Below are 23,517 nucleotides of genomic sequence, written 5' to 3'. Positions count from 1 at the left end.
TTATTTAAATGCCCACCTTTTTATTATGTTCACTTCCTCCATATATAATTAAGAATTATTATATTGTTATACTGGCAAAGATTTTATGCACAAAGTCTCACCTCTCTCAATATATCTATCGATGTCTCCCTATCTTCATAAAGCTAACATGCCATACATGTGTTCTGTGTGCTATAATTTTTATCTAATTATGAGCCTAAATAATGAGTTATTCCTCATTGTTATATAGAATTTTCCCTCCTCTTCTTCATCCCTTTGTAGCACTTTATTTTTGTCATTAATACCATATTTTGTTCAACCCATTCTTCAAGATTTATGAGAAGATTCTAGTATTTCTATATTTCAGTAGTAGTATCAGAAAAAACTTAATATAAATGTTATATAACAAATGGGAATTTTGTTTTAGTAAATTTCCAAGACAGTGATTTCTGGGTCAAAGGAAAATGCATTTATAAATTCACAAGATATTGCTTAACATAACTAAATAAAAATCTTACCATTTGCTATCTGTATAAGCAATTTTCCACAGTAATATGTATAGATTACACTGCTAAAGTTTTGGATTTTTGAGAAAGAAAGTATTGTCCTCATGAATTGTAAATATGCTTACTTTCATTATGAATAATATTGATCAGTGTCCTATTCAGAGAAAGTCATTTTCATTGATTAGCCTCCACTTTAATGTTTAGTTATTAGTGCTCTGCATATTATAAAAGTAACTTTATTTGTTTTATATTTTTTATTTGTTTTTTGGTTTTTCTTTTAGTATTTGGCAAGCATTATTTTACTTGCCATAATATTTAATTGTATGAAATTCTACTTTGGCTAACCAAGTCAGAAAAATAACTTTATCTTTAGAGTTCACAGATTTCCTTAAATTATATTTGTGAGTTATATATATTCTTAATCATTCTTACCGTTAAAAGCAAGGGGAGATTTTAAAATTGAGTAAAAAACATATGCTCCTAAATCATTTGATCATACAGTACTCAGTCACATCACATATGCAAATCCATCGGCATTGCATTCATTGTAGTGAGCATTTTGAATACAATTGTTTTGTTTCGTTTTTCACATTTTTTAATTTCTTTTATTCATATGTGCATACAATGTTTGGGTCATTTCTCCTCCCTTCCCCCCCAGCCCCTCCCAAATCCCCTCGCCCCCTCCCTCTCTCCTCCTACCAAGCAGAAGGTATTTTGCCCTTATCTCTAATTTTGTTAAAGAGAGAGTATAAGCAATAATAGGAAGAAACAAGGGTTTTTGCTAGCTGAGATAAGGATAGCTATACAGGGAGTTGACTTGCATTGCTTTCCTGTATATATGTGTTACATTGTAAATTAATTCTTCTCTAACATTTTCTCTAGTTCCTGGTCCCCTTCTCCTTTTGGCCTCTGTCACTTTAAAGTTTCTGCATTAGTTCCTTTGCATCAAAGACATCAAATGCTATCTTGTTTTTTGGTTTTTTTGGGGGTTTCTTGCCTATCCTCATACCTCAATTTTGTGCTCTCACCTCACCATGTGATCAAAGTCCAATCCTCTTGTTGTGTTCACCCTTGATCTAAAGTCTGCATATGAGGGAGAACAAATGATTTTTGGTCTTCTGGACCTGGCTAACCTCACTCAGGATGATATTCTCCAGTTCCATCCATTTACCTGCAAATGATAAGATTTCATTCTTCTTCAAGGCTGAGTAGTATTCCATTGTGTATAAATACCACATTTTCTTAATCCATTCATCAATAGTTTAACATCTTGGCTGTTTCCATAATTTGGCTATTGTGAATAGTGCTGCAATAAACATGGGTGTGCAAGTGCCTCTGGAGTAACCTGTGTCACATTACTTTGGGTATATCCCCAAAAGTGGTATTGCTAGATCATATGGCAGAACTATGTTTAGTTTTTTAAGAAGCTTCCAAATTGTTTTCCAGAGTGGTTTTACTAGTTTGCATTCCCACCAGCAGTGTAAGAGGGTTCCTTTTTCCCCACATCCTAGCCTACACTTGTTGTTGGTGGTGTTTCTAATGGTGGCTATTCTTACAGGGGTGTGGTGGAATCTTAGTGTGGTTTTTATTTGCATCTCCTTAATGGCTAGAGATGGTGAGCATTTTTTCGTGTGTTTTTTGGCCATTTGAATTTCTTCTTTTGAGAAAGTTCTGTTTAGTTCACTTGCCCATTTCTTTATTGGTTCATTAATTTGGGGAGAATTTAGTTTTTTAAGTTCCCTATATATTCTGGTTATCAGTCCTTTGTCTGATGTGTACCTGGCAAATAGTTTCTCCCACTCTGTGGGTGTTCTCTTCAGTTTAGAGACCATTTCTTTTGCTGAGTGGAAGCTTTTTAGTTTTATGAAGTCCCATATGTCTATGCTCTCTCTTAGTTACTGAGCTGCTGGGGTTCCATTGAGAAAGTCCTTGCTTATACCTATTACTTCCAAATTATTTCCTACCCTTTCCTGTACCAAGTTTAGAGTTTTGGGTCTGATATTAAGGTCCTTGATTCATTTTGAGTTAATACTCGCATAAGGTGATAAACATGGATCTAATTTCAGTTTTTTGCAGAATGCTAACCAGTTTTCCCAGCAGTTTTTGTTAAAAAGGCTGTCTTTTCTCCATCGTATATTTTTAGCACCTTTTTCAAAGATAAGTTGGTTATAGTTGTGTGGCTTCATATCTGGGTCCTCTATTCTGTTCCACTGGTCTTTATGTCTGTTTTTGTGTCATTACCATGTTGGTTTTATTGCTATTGGTTTGTAATATAGTTTCAAGTCGGGTATTGTGTTACCTCCAGTGTTGTTCTTTTTGCTGAGTATTGCCTTGGCTATTTGTGGTCTTTTGTGTTTCCAAATAAATTTATTGGTAGATTTTTCAATCTCTTTGATGAATGCCATTGGGATTTTGATGGGAATTGAATTGAACATGTAGATTGCTTTTGGGAGTATAGCCATTTTTACAATGTTGATTCTACCAATCCATGAGCATGGGAGATCTCTCCACTTTCTATAGTCTTCCTCAATCTCTTTCTTCAGGAGTTTATAGTTTTCCTTGTAGAGGTCATTCACATTCTGTGTTATGTTTACTCCTAGGTATTTGATTATTTTTGAGGCTATTGTAAATGGAATTGTTTTTATATATTCTTTCTCAGTTTGTTCATTATTAGTGTATAGAAATGCTAATGACTTTTCTATATTGATTTTATATCCTGCTACCTTGCTACAGATATTGATGGTGTCTAGAAGCTTTTGAGTAGAGTTTTTTGGGTCTTTAAGGTATAGGATCATATCATCTGCAAATAGGGATATTTTGACAGTTTCTTTACCTATTTGTATTCTTTTTATTCCTTCTCCTTGCCTAATTGCTCTGGCTAGGAATATCAGTACTATGTTGAATAGGAGTGGGGAGAGTGTGCATCCTTGTCTCATTCCTGATTTGAGAGGAAATGTTTTCATTTTTTCACTATTAAGTATAATGCTGGCTGTAGGTTTCTCATATATAGCTTTTATAATGTTGAATTACTTTCCTTCTACTCCTAGTTTTCTTAGAGCTTTTATCATGAAATGGTGTTGGATCATATCAAATGCTTTTTCTGCATCTATTGAGATGATCAATTGGTTTTTGTCTTAGTTTCTGTTAATGTGGTGTATTACATTTATTGATTTTCATATGTTGAACCACCCCTGCGTTCCTGGGATGAAGTGTACTTGGTATTGGTGAATGATCTTTTTGATGTGTTGTTGAATTCGGTTTGCCATTATTTTATTGCGGATTTTTGCATCAGCGTTCATAAAGGAAATTGGCCTATTGTTCTCCCTTTTGGAGGTGTCTTTGTCTGGTATAATACTGGGTTCATAAAATGTGTTAAGCAGTTTTCCTTCCCTTTCTATTTTGTGGAACAGTTTAAGGAGAGTTGGTATTAGTTCTTCTTTAAAGGTCTGATAGAATTCAGCAGAGAATCTGTCAGGTCCTGGACTTTTCTTTTTTGTGAGACTTTGATAGCAGTTTCAATTTCATTTTCTGTTATAGATCTATTCAGGTGATTAATGTCCACTTGGTTCTGTTTTGGATGATCATAAGTATCTAGAAATCTTTCCATTTCTTCAAGATTTTCAAATTTATTTGAATATAGGTTCTCAAAGTAGTTTCTGATGATTTCCTGGACTTCTATGGTGTTTGTTGTTATCTCCCTTTTTGAATTCCTGATTTTACTGATTTGGGTTTTTTCTCTCCTCATTTTAGTCAGGTTTTTCAGGGGCCTATTGATTTTGTTTATTTTTTCAAATAACCAACTTTTTGTTTCATTAATTCTTTGTATTTTTTTTTTGGTTTCTATTTCATTGATTTCAGCTCTTATTTTTATTATTTCTCTCCTTCTATTTGTTTTGGGATTTGCTTGCCCTTGTTTTTCTAGGAGTTTGAGATATATCATTAGGTCATTGATTTGAGATCTTTCAGTCTTTTTAATATGTGCACTCATGGGTATAAACTTTCCTGTCAGGACTGCCTTTGCTGTATCCCATAGGTTCTGGTAGGTTGTGTTTTCATTTTCATTGACTTCCATGAACATTTTTATTTCCTCTTTTATTTCATCAATGACCCATTGTTCATTAAGCATGAGTTTTTCAGTTTCCAGCTGTTTGCATGTTTTTGTCTTTATTTTTTGTTGTTGAGATCTAGTTTTAATGCATTGTGATCAGATAGAATGCGTGGTATAATTTCTGTTTTCTTATATTTGCTGAGGCTTGCTTTATGCCCTAGGGTATTATCTATTTTGGAAGGTTCCATGGGCTGCTGATAAAAATGTATATTGTGTAGAAGTTTGATGAAATGTTCTGTAGACATCAACTAGGTCCATTTGATCTATGGTATGTTTTTGAGCTAAGATTTCCTTATTGAGTTTTTGTTTGGATAACCTATCTATTTGATGATAGTGGTGTGTTAAAGTCTCCCTCTACCACTGTGTTGGAGTTAATATATGCTTTTAGGTCCTTTAAGATATGTTTGATGAAATTGGGTGCATTGACATTGGGTGCATATAGGTTGATAATTATTATTTCCTTTTGGTCTATTTCCCTTTTTATTAGTATGGAATGTCCTTCTTTATCTCATTTGGTCAATTTAGGTTTGAAGTCTACTTTGTCCAACGTAAGTATTGCTACTTCTGCCTGTTTTGGGGGCCAATGTATTGGTAAATCTTCTTTCAACCTTTCATCTTAAGCCTATGCTTATTTCTATGGATGAAATGAGTCTCCTGTAAACAACAAATTATTGGACATTCCTTTTTAATCCAGTTTGTCAAATGGTGCCTTTGATGGGGGAGTTAAGTCCATTAACATTAAGTGTTAGTATTGATAGGTATGTGGTAATTCCTGTCATTTAGTATTCTTAGTTGTTTGAGGGTTTGATTGTGTGTAGCTAACTCGATGTTACTCACTACTTTCTTGCTTTTCTATTCCTGTAGTTTGGTGCTGCCTGCCCTTTCATGGTTATGTTGGGTTTCACTCTCTGTGTGTAGAATCCCTTGAAGAATTTTTTGCAGTGGTGGCTTTGTGGTCACATATTGTTTAAGTTTCTGCTTATCATGGAAGACTTTTATTGCTCCATCTATTTTGAATGATACTTTTGCTGTGTAGAGTATCCTAGGGTTGAAGTTATTTTCATCCTGTGCCCAGAAGACCTCACCCTAAGCTCTTTTTGCTTTTAATGTTTCTAATGAGAAGTCTGAGGTGATTTTGATGAGTTTACCTTTGTATGTTATTTGTTTTTTCTCTTACAGCCTTCAATATTCTTTCTCTAGTCTCTGTATTTGTTGTTTTAATGATAATGTGTTGTGGGGTAGTTCTATTTTTGGTCAGGTCTGTTTGGTGTTCTAGAGGCCTCCTGTACCTGTATGGGAATAGATTCTCAAGATTTGGGAAATTTTCTTTTAATTATTTTGTTGAATATATTATGCATTCCTTTTGCTTAGACCTTTTCTCCTTCTTCAATGCCCATGATTCACAGGTTTGGTCTTCTGATGGAGTCAGTAACTTGTTGCATTTTCTTTTCACAGGTCTTGAGTTGTTTAACTAATAGTTCTTTGGCTTTTCCTTTAATTATCATTTCATCTTTGAGTTCTGAGATTCAGTCTTCTGCTTGTTCTAGTCTGCTGGATTGGCCTTCCATTTTGTTTTGCATTTCTGTTTCATTCTTTTTTCTTAGGTTTTCCATATCCTGAGTTTCTTCCACTTTAATACTGTCTATTTTTGTCCTGAGTTCTTTTATCTCTTTTTTTATCATGTTTGTTGCTTCACTTTAGTGTTTTCACAATCTATCTATAGTTTCTTTTATTTCTTCTTCTGCTTTCTCGAATTCTCTATTTTTGTTGTCTTGAATTTCTTAAGTGTCTCCTGCACATTTTGGTTGACCATATCCAGTATCAGATCTATAAAATTCTCATTGGTTACTTGTAGGATTTCTTCTTTTGTGGTGCTCTTGTGAGCTTCATTGGGTTCTTTGGCATAGTTTATCTTCGTTTTGTTGGAGTCTGGATCTGGGCATATGTTTTCTTCATTTCCCTCTGGTTCCTGTACTAATTTATTATTGGGGGACAAATGGTTTCCCTCTTTTTTCCATCTTCCCATCACTGCCCATGTTACTGTTACTATCCCTGTACCATGTGTAATTCAGTAATTTCTAGCTTATAATAGTAACAATGGTGATATCTAGAATGGAAGGGTGAGAGGAGAGGAAAAGCAAAGAAAGTAAAGAGAAAGGGACAAAACAAAAAACAGAGCAAAGAAATAAACAGGGAGAGATAGTGTAGTAATCAACAGTGAGCTAAACAAGCATTAGAAAGACAGAGAGAGGATAAAATAATAGTAATAATAATGAAAATAAATAAAAATTTAAAAAAATAAATAAAATTTCCCAAGTTCAAATGCAATAAAGTTTCAGTCTTAATAGATTTGGTGCTAGTCTTTCAGCATCCAGTTCTGGTGTTGGTGTCTGAATAGTAGTCCTGTCGTTGTCTCTTCAAGGGAAAAAAAAAATGGAGTCTGGAGACAGCTTTATGAATGTCTATCTGAGGCTGCAGCTCACCTGCCACCTACTGTCAGCCAGCTGCTGCTGCAGGCTTTATTTATTGAAGATCTCAGGAATGAGATTTACTGTTCACCTAGCCCCACAGGCTTTGTTTATTTAGAGTTCTCCTGGACTCATGCCCCTTTTGTTTTCTCCAGTACATAGCCCTACCTGCCTGTTGCACTTATAGTCCTTTTTAATTTAGAGTTCACATGGGGAGTCGCCCCTCCCCCACTCTCTGGATAAGTGTGCCACACTTTAGCGGTTGTTACAAGCCTTCCCCTCTCCAAGCACACTGGGAGATGTGGTGCCACACCCGCCTTCTCTGGCCAGCTTGTTTATTTATAGTTTGTGTGTGGAGTGCCCCTCTTCCCTCTCGGGTGGGGGTTGCCACTCCTGCCTTCTCTGGCTGGCTTGTTTATTTACAGTTTGCATGAGGGAGGAGTGCCCCTCCCCCTCACTCCAGAGCTCAGGGCACCCCACCCTCTTTGTTATGTGTCTTTTTTTTTATGTGCTTGTTTATTATTCATTATTTTTTCCTTGGTGGGGGTCAGTGTGTCCATGGGGCTATGCTGATTTGTCCCAGGAAGTACCATGTGCTGCTTACTTGCTCACCTGGTGGTATCCCAAGCAGGAAGCAGGATAGGATCTGGTGTCTGGTGGCATGGAAGACCTCCTGCTTTCTCTGTTTAATGTGGCAGGGGGATGCTATGCATGGACTGGTGGTGTGGAGGTGTCCGAGTTTTGCCCCTTGGTGGTTTTTCTTGCCAGGTGTATCTCCAGCATCTCTCCAAGAATTTACTTTAGGAAGCATGCTTTCTGCTTCTTCCCTCTAGTCGCCATCTTGGAATCTTGAGTATAATTGTTTAAGTACTTCATATTTTATACTCAGCAGGATACATTTAAATCTGACTTACTGGATGATTTCACAATTTTGACAGCTCCTTTTTTTGACCCTGGGACTACAGAATGCACTTAGAAATTTAGTTTGAAGTTAATTCATTTTCCATTTAATTTAGAAGTGTGTGAGTCATAAATTATATACTGCTAAGGTTTAATTTCCTGTAATGCTTACAACACAAGATTCTGATTACAAATGAAGAGTTAAAGGTCTAACTATCCTAAATTATTAAGAGATTGTCTGATGATGGTGGAAATTTACACCTGGAAATTATTTTGTTTTATTTTGATTTAATTTCTTATCTCTATCATTAGGTCATTTCAATCTGGATTTTACTTCCAAATTGCGTATTAAAAATAATTGGACAAGTTCTGGGGAAGTTTAGAACACCAATGTAGAATACACATTTTAAAAAAAACAATAATATAAGTTTAATTTTTAGAAAAGAAAAACACTTAGATTAGTTCTACATCTTGGCCATTGCAAAATGTTGCTATGAACATTGATATTTCTGTATTATATATGGAAATTTTCAGAGTATATTTCAGATGGTCACATAACACACACAAAAAGGTAATGATGTGAGTTGGTGGATTTAGTTTGTACTTGGAGTGCAGTAGTCATTTTATTATGTATATGTGTGACAAACATCATGCCTTAAATACATACACTATCTAAAAAAGCAAATATATTAAAATGAGGGGAGCTTGACTTTTATAATCAATGAGAATAGTAACAACAATGTTAATAACAACATGCTAGACAATGCAAAGGGAATCTCAATCTTATTTTATTCAATCTCTTTGCAATTAATGTGAGGCTGAGGAAGTAGTTTTTAGCTTTTAGCAAATGATTTATCGAGTTATAAATGAGAAGTTTTTGGTGTAAAATATTTAGCCTCTTGATATTTGTCACTCACACTTTCTTCACTATCTAAAATAGACAAACAATATGTTGGTCTGCACAGGCAGTTTACATTCACAGAAGTGTTGAAAACTGATGGAAAATGTACCAGTTAGCAATACTACCTTCAGCTATCTCTCCTTCATTACTGAACAGTCAAAAAATCCAAGACCTATGGATGACCCTTATAAGCAATGTCTTTTTCAATAAAATTCTCTTGAAGCAATAAAAGTCTAACTACAAATTAGTATCTTTTGATGTATATCAAAGAACATATACTTTCTTCTTAATTATCATAAGAAGTGAAACAGTCTAGGGTTTATTCTTCATGCTTTCTCCACTAGCATTCATAAAAACAATGGTTACTATCTCCATTAGAATACATACCTTTAAGTTCCTTCATATAAAAATACATATACTCAGCAGGGCATCCATGTTTCAAGCCTGTAATCCTAGCTAGTTGGGAGATTGAGGTTGGGAGGATTGTGGTTTGAGGCCAGACTGGGAAAATTGATCTCTAGGTCCCATCTCAAAATAACCAGAGCAAAAAGGAATGGAGATGATGTGGCTATAGGGATAGAATGCCTGCTTTGCAGAAAGGAGCCCTGTGTTCAAACCGTAGTCCCAACAAAAACAAAACAAAAATATATCAACAGCAATATGTGCTATAGAAATAAAATTGCCTGACAAGATAAAATTAAAATAGATGCTGTATAAACTTATGGAAATCAAAGGGAAATAATTATAAAAAGGATTATAGAGAAAATACAAATTGTAAATAGAAGATATAAAATGAGAAACTAAGTATATATATAAGTAAGATTATGGATAAGAGGGAAGAAATCAACTACTGAGTTGAAAGATACAGTTTAGTGAGATAGGATAAAAAACACTAAATTTATAGGAAATATTCTTTTGGGAAGATTAATGAAAAAAGAGAAGAAAAGGAAATATTCTGATGTCAGAATGTTGAAAGCCTCAAATTTTTTTAAATGTAATTTTATTCAGCTAGAAAGTAGAATGAAATTTTGTCTTTTGCAGGTAAATAGATGGAACTGGAGAACATCATGTTAAGTTAAAATAAGCAGGCTCAGAAAACCAAAGGTTACATGCTTTGTTCTCATATGTGGAATACAGACCTAATACAAATGCAAGTAATATTATGATATTTCGAATACAGAATTTTTAAACCTGTCAAAATCATCATAAGAAGAGGACTAAGTTAGAAAGAAGCAAAATAGAGGGGATGAACCAATTAGGTTATAATACATATATACTTGGGAATGTCACAGGGAAACTCCCTGCGTAACTATTTTAAACATGTAAAGCTGCCATTTTTTTTAAATACAAAAACAGGACAGAAAGAAAAAACAAGTATTTTCTGGGGGTTAGAACCAGTGGGAGGTAGAGGATATTAAAAAAAGGAGTCAGAGGGTGAATATGGTGTAACTATTCTCTACACATGTAAATGAGACCTCTTAAAACTGTTCCAGGAATGGAGGAAGGGTGGAGAAAGGAGAATGAAGGAGGGTGTGAATTCAACTATGATAAATTGTAAGAAATTTAGTAAATGCCACAATGTACCCTCAGAATAATAACAAAAATAAAGAAAAAAAATTAAATAAACAGTTGAAGTACAGGAACACTTGTTGAAATGTAAAGTTTTGATGAGAAATAAGGCAAAAACTGCTCTACCAAATATGTTAATATAAACATTTAAACCTTTAATTTTAATTAATTAAATGTTTTTACTTTGGAGAATTTGAACTTAGGGTTTCAGGCACTCTATTACTTTAGCCATGCATCCAGTCCTATTACTTCCGGTTTTTCTGGAGAGAGGGACTTGTTTTTTGCCCAGGCAGACCTACACTGAGATCCTTCCATTTTATGCTTCCCAACTTGGTTGGATGATAGATGCACACCTCCATGCACAGCTTTTCTCCACTGGGCTGGGGTCTCCTTCAATTTTTTCTTTATTTACTTTTTGCCTTTGCTGATCTTACTGATTTTGGCCTTCCAAGTAGCTAGGACTAAAATTATATATTTTTAAATCTTAGGAAAATTGATAGCATAAAAAATATTTGATTAGATTCAGATTTTTAATTGAAGTAGACATGATACAGGAATCATGGTGCAAAGCACTTAATATCAAAAGAAAATAATTTGAAATTAATATTATATACTTTGTGTATTTAATTAAAGTATTAGAAGTAATTTCAGATGAATAGAACTTTTGTATCTAAATTGAAACTTTTTTTTTCTTGGAGACTAGTACTGACATTTGAACTCAGGGATTCACGCTTGCACGGCAAGAGCCCTAAAGCTTGTGACATGCCTCTAACCTGAAACACTTTTTTTTCCATTAATTTTTTTATGAGCACATATTTGTTTTGCAGAGGGAATTCATTGTGACAATTCCCAATAGACTTATATTTATATGGTTAGATCACTCCTACTGTCTTTCTCCCTGAACCCCCTCCCTGAAAAACTTAAAACTCTTGCAAGAGGTTTCTTTGTTCTATTTCATATAATATATGAATTCCATCCACAATATACCCTCACCTTAATCATTTTCATCCCCTCTGCCCCCTTGCCCAAGTACCACCTCCCAAACACACTGTACCTATTTTACTGTCCTGTGTTTCATTATTAATATTTAAATTGATGTTCAAAGGGTTTTCTCTACATATCCCTGTTGTGAATACACTTTATTTTGGTCTCTTCAACCCCTTCCATTACTCTCCCTACCTCTTTACCTCGCAATGGTACCAACCCTCCCCACATACACAAGCAGGACCTGCTGTGCCCTTCTGTTCTCTGATTTTGTGTTAGACATTTTTGCTTAAGATGGCTACACAGGGAGTTTCCTTGTGGTACTTCCTTGTATATATATGTATTATAGCCCAATTTGGTTCATCTCCTCTACTGGAGGGGGAGATAAAGGAGATGATAGAGGAAGTGAATTCAAGTATGATACATTCAATATATTGTTATAACTTTTATAAATGCCACAATATACCCCTTTCTGGCACAACAATAAAAATCAAAAAAAAAAAAAAAAAAAGAATAAAGAAAAGTTTGAAGATAAAAAAGGAGACATGGGTTATAAATAAAACTAGTTGGAAATTTTTAAAAAATAACTAAATAGCAGAAAAAGCTAGTAAAAAAGAAAACATGCATTGTGATTTCAATTCTGAACAGGGAGATATAAAAATGACAGCAAAATAAGCAGAGAATTTAGAGAGCAGAAGAGAAAGAGAGAAAAAATATCAAGGTACAGAACACAGAAAAGAGGTGAGGCAGAGGTTGCAGGCTAGGACTGAAGGAAGAATGTGAGACTAACAAAAGATAATCAACCCTGGAGTATGAATACCATACCTGAACTAGGAAACATCTCTTTTAATCCCTGCATTTGGTTTAGGGGCAGTGGCAGGAAGCCATTTTTAGTGGCTGCTATTGAGTCTGTGGTTTTAGGAGTCAGAGACCACTTCACTGACCTACCCTGAGAACTCCCAACATGGTCATATGCTGATATGATGAGTGATGATCTGGAGACCTATTCTAGCTACAAAGGGAAAACTTTGAGCCTGTTATGTTGAGAGCTCCATGTTGGCAAACTGGTAGGAGCCACACAGAGAACTGGAGGTCATTTCCTATTTGGGGCATAGAATAGGACATTATCTGTGAGAGCTCTGGGAGCAGAGAGTGGGTATGTGTAAATAATCATGTGCCAGAGCTAAGTTACAGAAATTTGGAAAAGAAGAGGTTAGAACACACCAGTGTTTTGCAACTGCATGGATTGATACATCCCCAAGAGGCTTCTCTTCCCCACAATTACACATTTGATGATATGAGGGATTAGGACCAGCTCACAGGAAGCTTGTGGTTCACTGTACCCAGTCTTGATGAGCAAGGATGCCAAAAATAAGTCCAGCTGGTTGTACTCATAAACTGTACCCTTTGGTAGGTGAGCAACAGAAAAGCAAAAGGATGATGCTAAATAGCAGAAGTGGCACATGGTGAAAGTGAACACAAAAAGAAAAACTAGTCATCATAGGTTAAGATCTTTTATGGCTACCAATATAAGTGACTTTTGTTAGAATACTGAAAATGTGTTCTCTTTCAAAAAATAATTTTCACTGAATATCCAACCCTTTATTTGGTGTTTGTTTTGCTGTAGAGATTTTTTTAATCAAACAAATCAGTTTATATACTTACAAAAAATGTTTTGTAAGCAAAAGCCACCACACTCTAATGATTAACATTTTCTTTGAGACAGAGTCTGACAGTACAGCCCAAATTGACCTCAAAATTATGATCCTTCTACCTCAGCCTCCTGAGTCCTGAGATTATAGAATACACCACAATACCTGGTTTTTAATATTTAATTTTAATATCTTTATACTCAGTCTCCTTTCTTCCATTTTTATTCTCTTTCTTCAACTAGATTATATTTTTCTTTCTCTGCTTTCTTCCTTTTCTTTTAATTTTTCTTTGTTTCGCTTTTGCTTGGCTATTTTTTCTGCTTTCTTTTATGTTTAACCAGATTTTCTCCACCTGTTTTTTTCTTTCTTAGTCCTCCCTTCTATTTAGTTTTCATTCCTGTATTTCTATTCTTTTTTTCCTAATATTAGTGTCTAATATTAGATTTCTTATTTTAATTCATATCTTTTAAAACAAGTATCTTCTTAGTTCATAGTATATTATCTTTACTACTTTGCCTCTAATATTATTGGAATTTTGGAAATTTCATTTTACTCATTTATCCTTGTTTCTCTGAAACCAGTTTGTCTGCAGGTTATTGTTTCTACTACAGGTAATTTCTTTCTCTTTGAGTGGTGCTGGAGATCAGGGCCCACGATTTCTATAGACTGTTACGTTTAGCTACTTAGCTGCACACCTAGTCCAGTTGTTAGCAACTGAATTTCAATCCTTGGTGAATAATTCAACTGAAAGATGACAAAAGAGTAAAACTTTTATCCAATGACTAGGGCTCAGATATATAAATGCCAATATAAAAGCAGAGAAATATGAAAAAAAGTAATATGGCTCCTCCAAAAGTTAACAATTCTAATGATAATGAAGTGTTTGAAATTCCCAAAAGAATAACTCCAGACAATAAAAGTAATCAATGATGTAACAGATAAAAAAAACTCCTAAATGAATTTGAAGAGAAACAAAAAACTGAATGAAATCAGGGAGACAAGGCAGAATATGAAATATCAAGTTAATCAATAGATTGGATTAAGTGAATATCAGTATTTGTTGAAAAGGTAAATGAAATAGAATACTCACAAAGTAATAAAGCTATGTGAAAAAGTAACATATATGATCTCTTGAACACAAGAAAAAGGCCAATATTATGAATTGCAGGCATAGAAAAATAAAGAGATAAGAGTGAAAGGTAAAATAATAGCAGAAAATTCACCAAATTTGAGAAAGGGTGCGGAGGCTTTTAGAACCTCAAGAAGAAAAGAACCTGAACAGAAAAGAACCTCACCACATCATATTCTAGTTAAAATACTGAGTGAACAGAAGAAAGCTTCAAAAAAAGGTGTGAAGTCACATACAAAGACTATTTCTTCAGAATAATAGTACATTCCAAGAAGAAACTGTAAGAATGATGGAGGGGGTGAATTCAACTATGATAGATGATAAGAAATCTGTAAATGTCACAATGCTCCCCCAGTATAATAAAAAAATAAATAAATAAAACAAAATAAAACTATAAAAGCACAGAGGGTATGGAATGATGTAATCTAAGACCTTAAAAAAATAAGTGCCAGCTTAGATTACTGTATCCAGCAAAGTTATTCTACAAACCAAAGAAAAAATAAACTTCTTCCACAATAAACATACATTAAAGGAATTCTTGACCACTAAACAAGCACTTCAGAAGATTGGTAAAGTAATCCTACAAACACAAGAGATTAACACAAAAAGAATACAGGAAAAAATAAATCTGATCACAATATTAAATAAGCAAATGAGAATAAGGAAAGAATAAAATGTAAAACCAACAAAGTAATGAGAATTAGTGCAAAGTTAAAATAATAGCTGAATGTTAATGGTTTTAAGCATCCAATTTAAATATACAAACTGGTGAATTGGACTAAAATAAAGACTCAACTCTTTGTTGGTTTCAACAAATGTACCTCACTGGCAAAGGCAAGCACAAACTTAAAATAAAAGGGCATAAAAAGTTATTCCAAACAAATGGGATCCAAAATCAAACAAGTAGCTATAGTCATATCAATTAAAGCAGTCTTCAAGGCAAAATTGGTCAGAAGAAACAAAGTATATCACTTATATTGATAAAGGGAACAATCCATGAAGAGGATAACAATTGTAAACATATACTCACTAAATATCAGAAAAACTAATTTCACAAAGCAAACACGACTGGGCAAAAAGAATTACATAGACATTTACACAATCATAGTGGGTGATTTCAAAAGACCACTCTTATTGATAGGTTGGTCATCCAAATAAAAATTCCAGAAAGAAATATCAGTTTTAAGTTACAATATAGTACAAATAAAATTAACAAATATCTACAGAATTTTCTACCAAAAGCTATAGAAAACATATTCTTCTAAGCATCCTATGGAATGTTATTCAAAATAGACCATATTTAGGACATAATTCAAGTCTTAAGAAATCCATGAAAATTTAAAGGACTCCTCCTACTTTATCAGATTACAATGTAAAAAAACTAAACATTGGCAGTGAGAGAAGCTACAGAAAATATACAAATACACAGAGGTTGAACAATATACTTTTGATGAATGGACTGTAAAAGAAATCAGGGTATGAATTAAAATTTTTCTATAACCAATTGAAAATAAAACACAACATACCAGAAGACGTGTGATAGAGTAAAAGTGGTTCTAAGAAGAAAGTTGTAGCTGTTAATGCCTACATTAAAATATTAGAGATATCTCAAATAAATTAATTGATTGTGTACCTTAAGGACTTAGAGAAATAAGAAGAAGCCAAATCCAACATGAATGCAAGGAAAGAAATTAAAAAATTAGAATAAGTTAATGAAATAGAAACTAAATGAACAATATGAAGGATCAATGAAACAAACAATGTCCTCCTGAATGGATAATCAAAACTGACAAACCCTTGGCCAAACTAGCCAAAACGAAGAAATAAAAGACACAAATATAATGAGAGATTAAAAAGTTCACAAAAATACAGATAGCACTGCAATCCAGAGAATCGTTAGTAGCCTGAAAACTTATATCTTCCCAAAAAACGGAAAAAGTAGAAAAAATGCACAGTTAGGTATATATAACCTACCAAAATTGTACCAAAGAGATATAAACAAAATAATAGCAAACAGAACAAAACAAAGCATAAAACCCAAATAAGACCTGAAAGGGCAAGTAGAGTATCCATAATAGTGACTAGGACATAGAATCAGACCATGTGAGCTCTGGGAATCAGGGACCTTGCTGAGACACTGGGGACACCCTTGGATGAGGTAAAGCACAAGGAGAGCTGAAATTTCAGCACCCTAACTCCTTGCCTGTGGAAGGCTTCTCCATGACATGATATACTGAAGGAACAGGTGGGCCGCTGCCAGCCTGCCGGCCCACCAGGCCCATGACCCTCAGCTCCACTTGGCCTCCAACCCCTGGCCCACCAGCACACTGGCTGCCACCCGCCAGCATCACCACATGCCAGCTCCAAACCTGTCTAGGAGACACAGACAAACAAGACAGGATGTTAAAGGACTAACACCAGAACTACTAAGACTGAAATTCTATTGTTCCTGAACTGGAGATTTTTTTTTTTACTATTTTAAGTTAGCCAATACTAAATTACACATAGACCAGCAACAGAAACAACATCAAGAGGAATGATGGGAAGACGAAAAAAGGGATGGAAACCATTCTCCCCCCAAAAATAAATTAGTACAGGATTCAGACAGAGAAGAAGAAAATGGATACACAGATCCAGACGCCAACAAAACAAAGATAAACTATACCAACGAACCCAATGAAGCCCACAAGAACACCTTGAAAAAAGAAATTCTGAAAGTAATCAATGAGAATTTCATAGACATGTTACTAGACATGGTCAACCAAAATATACAGGAGATACTCAAGAGGTTCCAAGACAACAAAAATAAAGAATGTGAGAAAACACACACACACAAAATAAATGAAATCATAGGAACCCTAAATAAACACCAAAGGGAAACAGAAAACACCATAAATAGAGAGATAAATGAATTAAGGATGAAAATTGACAATATTAAAGAGGAAGTGACCCATGATATGAAAAACCTTAGAAAAAGAATGAAACAGAAATACAAAACAAAATGTAAAGCCACTCCTACAGACTAGAACAAGCAGAAGACAGAATCTCAGAATTTGAAGATGAAATGGAAAATAAAGGAAAAACTGAAGTGCTATTAGTCATACAACTCAAGTATTGTGAAAGGAATATGCAAGAACTCAACATCTCTATCAAAAGACCAAACCTGAGGATTGTGGGAATTGAAGAAGGAGGATAGGTACAAGCAAAAGGAATTAGTAATATATTCAACAAACAATAACAGAAAATTTCCCAAATCTAGAGAAAACAATGCCCATTGAGATACAGGAAGTCTCCAGAACACCAAACAGACTTGACGAAAATAGAAGTACCCCAGGACATGTCATCACTAATACAACAAGCACAGAGGATAGAGAAAGAATATTGAAGGCTGTAAGAGAGAAAAAACAAATGACACACAAAGGTAAACCCATCAAAATCACAGCAGATTTCTCAACGGAAAGCTAAAAAGCAAGAAGAGCATGGAGTAAGGTCTTCCAGGCACTGAATGAAATAACTTCAATCCTAGGCTACTCTACTCAGCAAGCCTATTATTCAAAATAGATGGAGCAATAAAAGTCTTCCATGATAAACATAAACTAAAATAATATGTGACCACTAAGACACTACTACAAAAGATTCTTCAAGGAATTCTGCACACAGAGAGAAAGCAAACAGAACCATGAAAGGGTAGGCAGGACAAAACCACAGGATAAGAAAAGGCAAGAAAGTAGGGAGTAACATTGATTCAGCTCCACACAATCAAGCCCTTAAACAACAAAGACAACTAAATGGCAGGGATCACAACATATCTATCAATACTAACACTGAATGTTAATGGTCTTAATTCCCCCATCAAAACATACCACTTAGCAAACTGGATCAAAAAGGGAGACCCCACAATCTGCTGCTTACAGGAGGTCTATCTCATTGACAGAAACAATCAGTGGCTGAGGGTGAAAGGCTAGAAGAAGAATTTACCAAGCCAACAGCCCCTGAAAACAGGAAGGGGTAAAAATCTTATCTCAGACAAAATAGACTTCAAACTTAAATTAATCTAACAAGGTAAAGAAAGACACTTCATACTAATAAAAGTGGAAATATGCCAAAGGAAATAACAATTATCAACCTATATGCACCCAATGTCAATGCACCCAGTTTCAGCAAACATACTCTGAAGGACCTAAAAACATTTATAAACTCTAACAAAGTGGTAGTGGAAAACTTTAATACACCCTGTCACTAATAAGTAGGTCATCCAAACAAAAAAAATCAATAAAGAAATTCTAAAACTAAATCACACCATAGAGCAAATGGAACTAACTGATGTCTACAGAATATTTCATCCAACTTCTGCAAAATAAACATTCTTTACAGCAGCTCATGGGACCTCCTCCAAAATTGATCATATCTTAGGGCACAAGGCAAGCCTCAGCAAATATAAGATAATAGAAATAATTCCATGCATTCTGTCTGATCACAATGCATTAAAACTACAAATCAACAACAAAAACTGCAGTAAAAAACATGCAAACAATTGGAAGCTAAACAACACACTGCTCAATGATCAATGGATCATTGATGAAATAAGAGAGGAAATTAAAACATTCCTAGAAGTTAATGAAAATGAAAACACAACCTTCCAGAACCTATGGGACACAGCAAAGGCAGTCCTAAGAGGAAAGTTTATTGCTATGAGTGCATATATTAAAAGGACAGAAAGATCTCAAATCAATGACTTAATACTACATCTCAAACTCCTAGAAAAACAAGAACAAGGAAATCCCAAAACAAGTAGAAGGAGAGAAATAATAAAAATAAGAGCCAAAATCAATGAAATAGAAACACAAACAACCATACAAAGAATCAGTGAAATAAAAACCTGGGTCTTTGAAAAAGTAAATAACATTGACACACCTCCTGGCAAACCTGATTAAAATGAGGAGAGAAAAAAACCAAATCAGTAAAATCAGAAATGCAAAAGGGAAGATAATAACAAACACCATGGAAATCCAGGAAAACATCAGTGACTACTTTGAGAACCTATATTCTAATAAATTTGAAAATCTTGATAAAATGAGGACTAATTTTTACATACTTATGACCATTCAAAATTGAATCAATAAGATATTAATCACCTGACTAGATCTATAACAGCTCAAACTCCTAGAAAAACAAGAAGAAGCAAATCTTAAAACAAGCACAAGGAGAGAAATAATAAAAATTAGGGCTGAAATGAATGAAATAGAAACAAGAACAACAAAAACAGACAAAAAATCAGTGAAACGAAAAGCTGGTTCTTTGAAAAAATAAACAAGATTAACAGACCCCTGGCAAACCTGACTAAAATGAGCAGAGAAAAAAACCCACATCAGTAAAATTGGAAATGCAAAAGATAGATAAAAACAAACAGCATGGAAATCCACAAATCATCAGAGAATACTTTGCGAACCTATATTCTAATAAATTTGAAGATCTTTAAGGAATAGACAAATCTCTAGATACTTATGACCATCCAAAACAGAACCATGAGGATATTAATCACCTGAATAGATTTATAACACAAAATGAAATTGAAGCAGCAATAGAGTCTCCTAAAAAAGAAAAGTCTAGGACCTGATGGATTCTCTGCTGAATTCTATCTGACTTTTAAAGAAGAACTAATACCACCCTTCCTTAAAATGTTCCACAAAATAGAAAGGGAAAGAATGCTACCTAACTCATTTTATGAAGCCAATATTACTCTCTTCCCAAAACCAGACAAAGACACCTCCAAAAAGGAGAACTATAGGTCAATCAATGCAAAATCCTCAATAAAATAATGGCAAAATGAATTCAATAATACATCAGAAAATCATCTACCATGGCCAAGTTGGCTTCATCCCAGGGAAGCAGGGGTGGTTCAACATACTCAAATCTATAAATGTAATATAGCACATTAATAGAAACAAAGACAAAAAACAACTTGATCATTTCAATAGTTGTAGAAAATCCTTTGACAAGATGCAACACCACTTCATGATAAAAGCTCTAAGAAAACCAGGAATAGAAGGAATGTAACTCAATACTATAAAGGCTATATATGACAAACTTACAGCCAACATCATACTTAACAGTGAAAAACTGAAACCATCACCTCTAAAATCAGGAACAAGTCAAGGGTGCCCACTATCCTCACTCCTATTCAACATAGTACTGGAATTCCTAGCCAGAACAATTAGGCAAGAAGAAGAAATGAAAGGAATAGAAATAGGTAAAGAAACAGTCAAAATATCTCTATTTACAGATGAAATGATCCTATACATTAAAGACCCATAAAACTCTACCCAAAAACTCTGAGACATCATAAACAGCTATAGCAAGGTGTCAGGATACAAAACCAACTTACAGAAATCATTAGCTTTTCTATACACCAACAATGAACAAACTGAGAAAGAATATATGGAAACAATTCCATTTACAATAGCCTCAAAAAAAAAATCAAATATCTAAGAGTAAACTTAACAAAGGATGTGAATGACCTCTACAAGGAGAACTACAAACCCCTGAAGAAAGAGACTGAGGAAAAGTACAGAAGATGGAAATATTTCATGTGCTCAGGTAGAATCAACATAGTAAAAATGGCTATACTACCAAAATCAATCTACATGTTTAATGCAATTCTCATAAAAATCCCAATGATTTTTATCATAGAGATTAAAAAATCTACCCTGAAGTTCATTTGGAAACATGAGAGACCACAAATAGCTGAGGAAATACTCAGCAAAAAGAGCAATGCTGGTGGTATCACAATACCCAACTTCAAACTTTACTATAAAGCAATAGCAATAAAAACAACATTGTACTGGCACAAAAACAGAAATAAAAACCAGTAAAACAGAAGAAAGGATCAGGATATGAATCCACACAACTATACCCATCTCAGTTTTGACAAAGTTGCCAAAAATATGTGATGGAGAAAAAACAGCCTCTTCAACAAATGTTTCTGGGAAAAGGAGTTATCTGTCTGCAAGAAACTGAAACTAGATCCATGTTTATCACCCTGTACTAGTACCAACTCAAAATGGATCAAGGATGTTAATATCAGACCCGAAACTCTGAAGTTAATATAGAAAGGAGCAGGAAACACTCTGGAAGCAGTAGGTATAGGCAAGCACTGCCTCAGTAGAACCCCAGCATCCCAGAACCCTGTTTGTCCAGGACAAATTCATAAAATTAAAAAGCTTCTGCACAACAAAAGAAATGGTCTCTAAACTGAAGAGACCACCCATAGAGTGAGAGAAAATATTTGCCAGCTGATAACCAGAATATAAAGGAAACTTAAGAACTAAACTCTCCCCAAATCAAAGAACCCATAAAGAATGGGCAACTGAATTAAACAGAATGTTCTCAAAGGAAAAAATTGCAATGTCCAAATTCACTTGAAAAAATGCTCACCATCTCTAGCCATAAAAGAAATGCAAATCAAAACCTAAACCCTGTTAGAATAGCCATCATAAAAAACACCATCAACAACAGGAGTTGGTGAGGATGTGGAGAAAAAGGAACCCTCATACACTGCTGGTGGGAATACGAGCTACTGCAACCACTCTGGAGAAAAATTTGGAGGCTTTTTAAAAATCTAAACATAGATCTGCTATATGATCCAGCAATTCCAATACAAGGGATACACCCAAAAAAGAATACAACACAGGTTACTTCAAAGGCACTTGCACACCCATGTTTATTGCAGTGGAATTCACAATAGCCAATTTATGGAAACAACCAAGATGCCCCACTACTGATGAATGGATCAAGAAAATGTGGTATTTATACACAATGGAATTTTACTCAGCCATGAATAAGAATGAAATTTTATCATTGCAAGTAAATGGATGGACCTGGAGAACATCATTTTGAGCGAGGTTAGACAGGCTCAGAAGACCAAAAATCATATCTTCTCCCTCATATGCGGACTTTAGATCTAGGGCAAATGCAGCAATGTGGTTGGAACTGGATCACATGACAAGGGGAGAACACATACGGGAGATACAGGAATAGGGTGAAAACCCAAAACATGAAAGCATTTGATGTTCCAACTCCAGAGGAACTAACACAGAAACCATAAAGTGACAGAGGTTATCATGCAAAGCGGATCAGTAATCAGTATAAAGATCAGTTAGAGATGAATCAACATGTGTACATGAAAGCAATGCTAGGAATATTTCTGTATAGCAATCCTTAACTCAACTAGCAAAAACACTTTGTCTTCCTTATTATGCTTGTGTCTTTTCTTCAATAAAATTAGTGATAATGGCAGAACAGGACCTGCCTGGAACTGAGGGAGGAAAGGGAGGAGAGGGTTGGAGAGGTGGGCAGACGGTAGAAATGACCCAAACAATGTAGGCACATGTGAATAAATGAATAATTTTTAAAAAGCAGTGCTTGCAATCTTAGGGCAGTAAAGCAAAACAAAGAAATAAAAAGTTTTAAGCAGGAAAGGAAGAAGTCAAATTAGCCTTGTGTGCAGGGGATACATTTCTCACTTAAAAAAACATAGACTCCAAAACAAGACTCAGATATGATAAACTTTCAGTATAGTAGCATGATACAAAAAATCAATATATAAAATTATAATTTTTTAAAACACTAACAAGTTTGCTGAGAATGAAATCAGGAAAATAATACCATACCCAGGAGTTCTTTTAAAAATAAATTCCTAGGAATAAATCCAAAAAAGATATAAAAATTTACACAGAAAACATTTGAAAAAGAAATTGAAGAAGTTACTAGAAGGTGGAAAGTTTCCCATGTTCATGGATAAGTAGAATTAGTACTGTGAAAGTGACTATATTACCAAAAGCCATTTCAAAGCATTTCCCATCAAAATGCCAAGGACATTCTTCAAAGAACTAGAAAAATACAACCTAAAATTCAGATGGAAGCACAAAAGATCCCAAATAGCCAAAGGAATCTGAACAACAACAAAAAAACCCAGTAATTCTTAAGATACCACAGCAATGTGCCTGAATTTAGAGAAGCATACTAAAAAAAAAAAAAAAAAAAAAAAAAAACTGAAAGAAAGAAAAAGCAGGATGGTACTGGCAAAAAACCACAAAGACCAAGTAATAGCGTAAAGAACCCAATAGTAAACACACAAATCTGTATCCGCTTGGTTTCTCACAAAGGTACCAAAAACAAACATACACTGGAGATAACAGTCTTTGCAATCAGTGGTGATGTGAGTACTGAATATCTACATGTCATATCTGAAACTTTTAAAGTGCTAGAGGAAAACTGAGGGGGAAACACTTCAAGGTATAGGTATAGACAATGCTTTCTGAA

Source organism: Castor canadensis, chromosome 10 (genome assembly GCF_047511655.1).
Source record: "Castor canadensis chromosome 10, mCasCan1.hap1v2, whole genome shotgun sequence".
Lineage (NCBI taxonomy): Eukaryota > Metazoa > Chordata > Mammalia > Rodentia > Castoridae > Castor > Castor canadensis.
The sequence above is the reverse complement of the archived record's forward strand: the minus strand, read 5'-3'. Positions refer to the sequence as shown.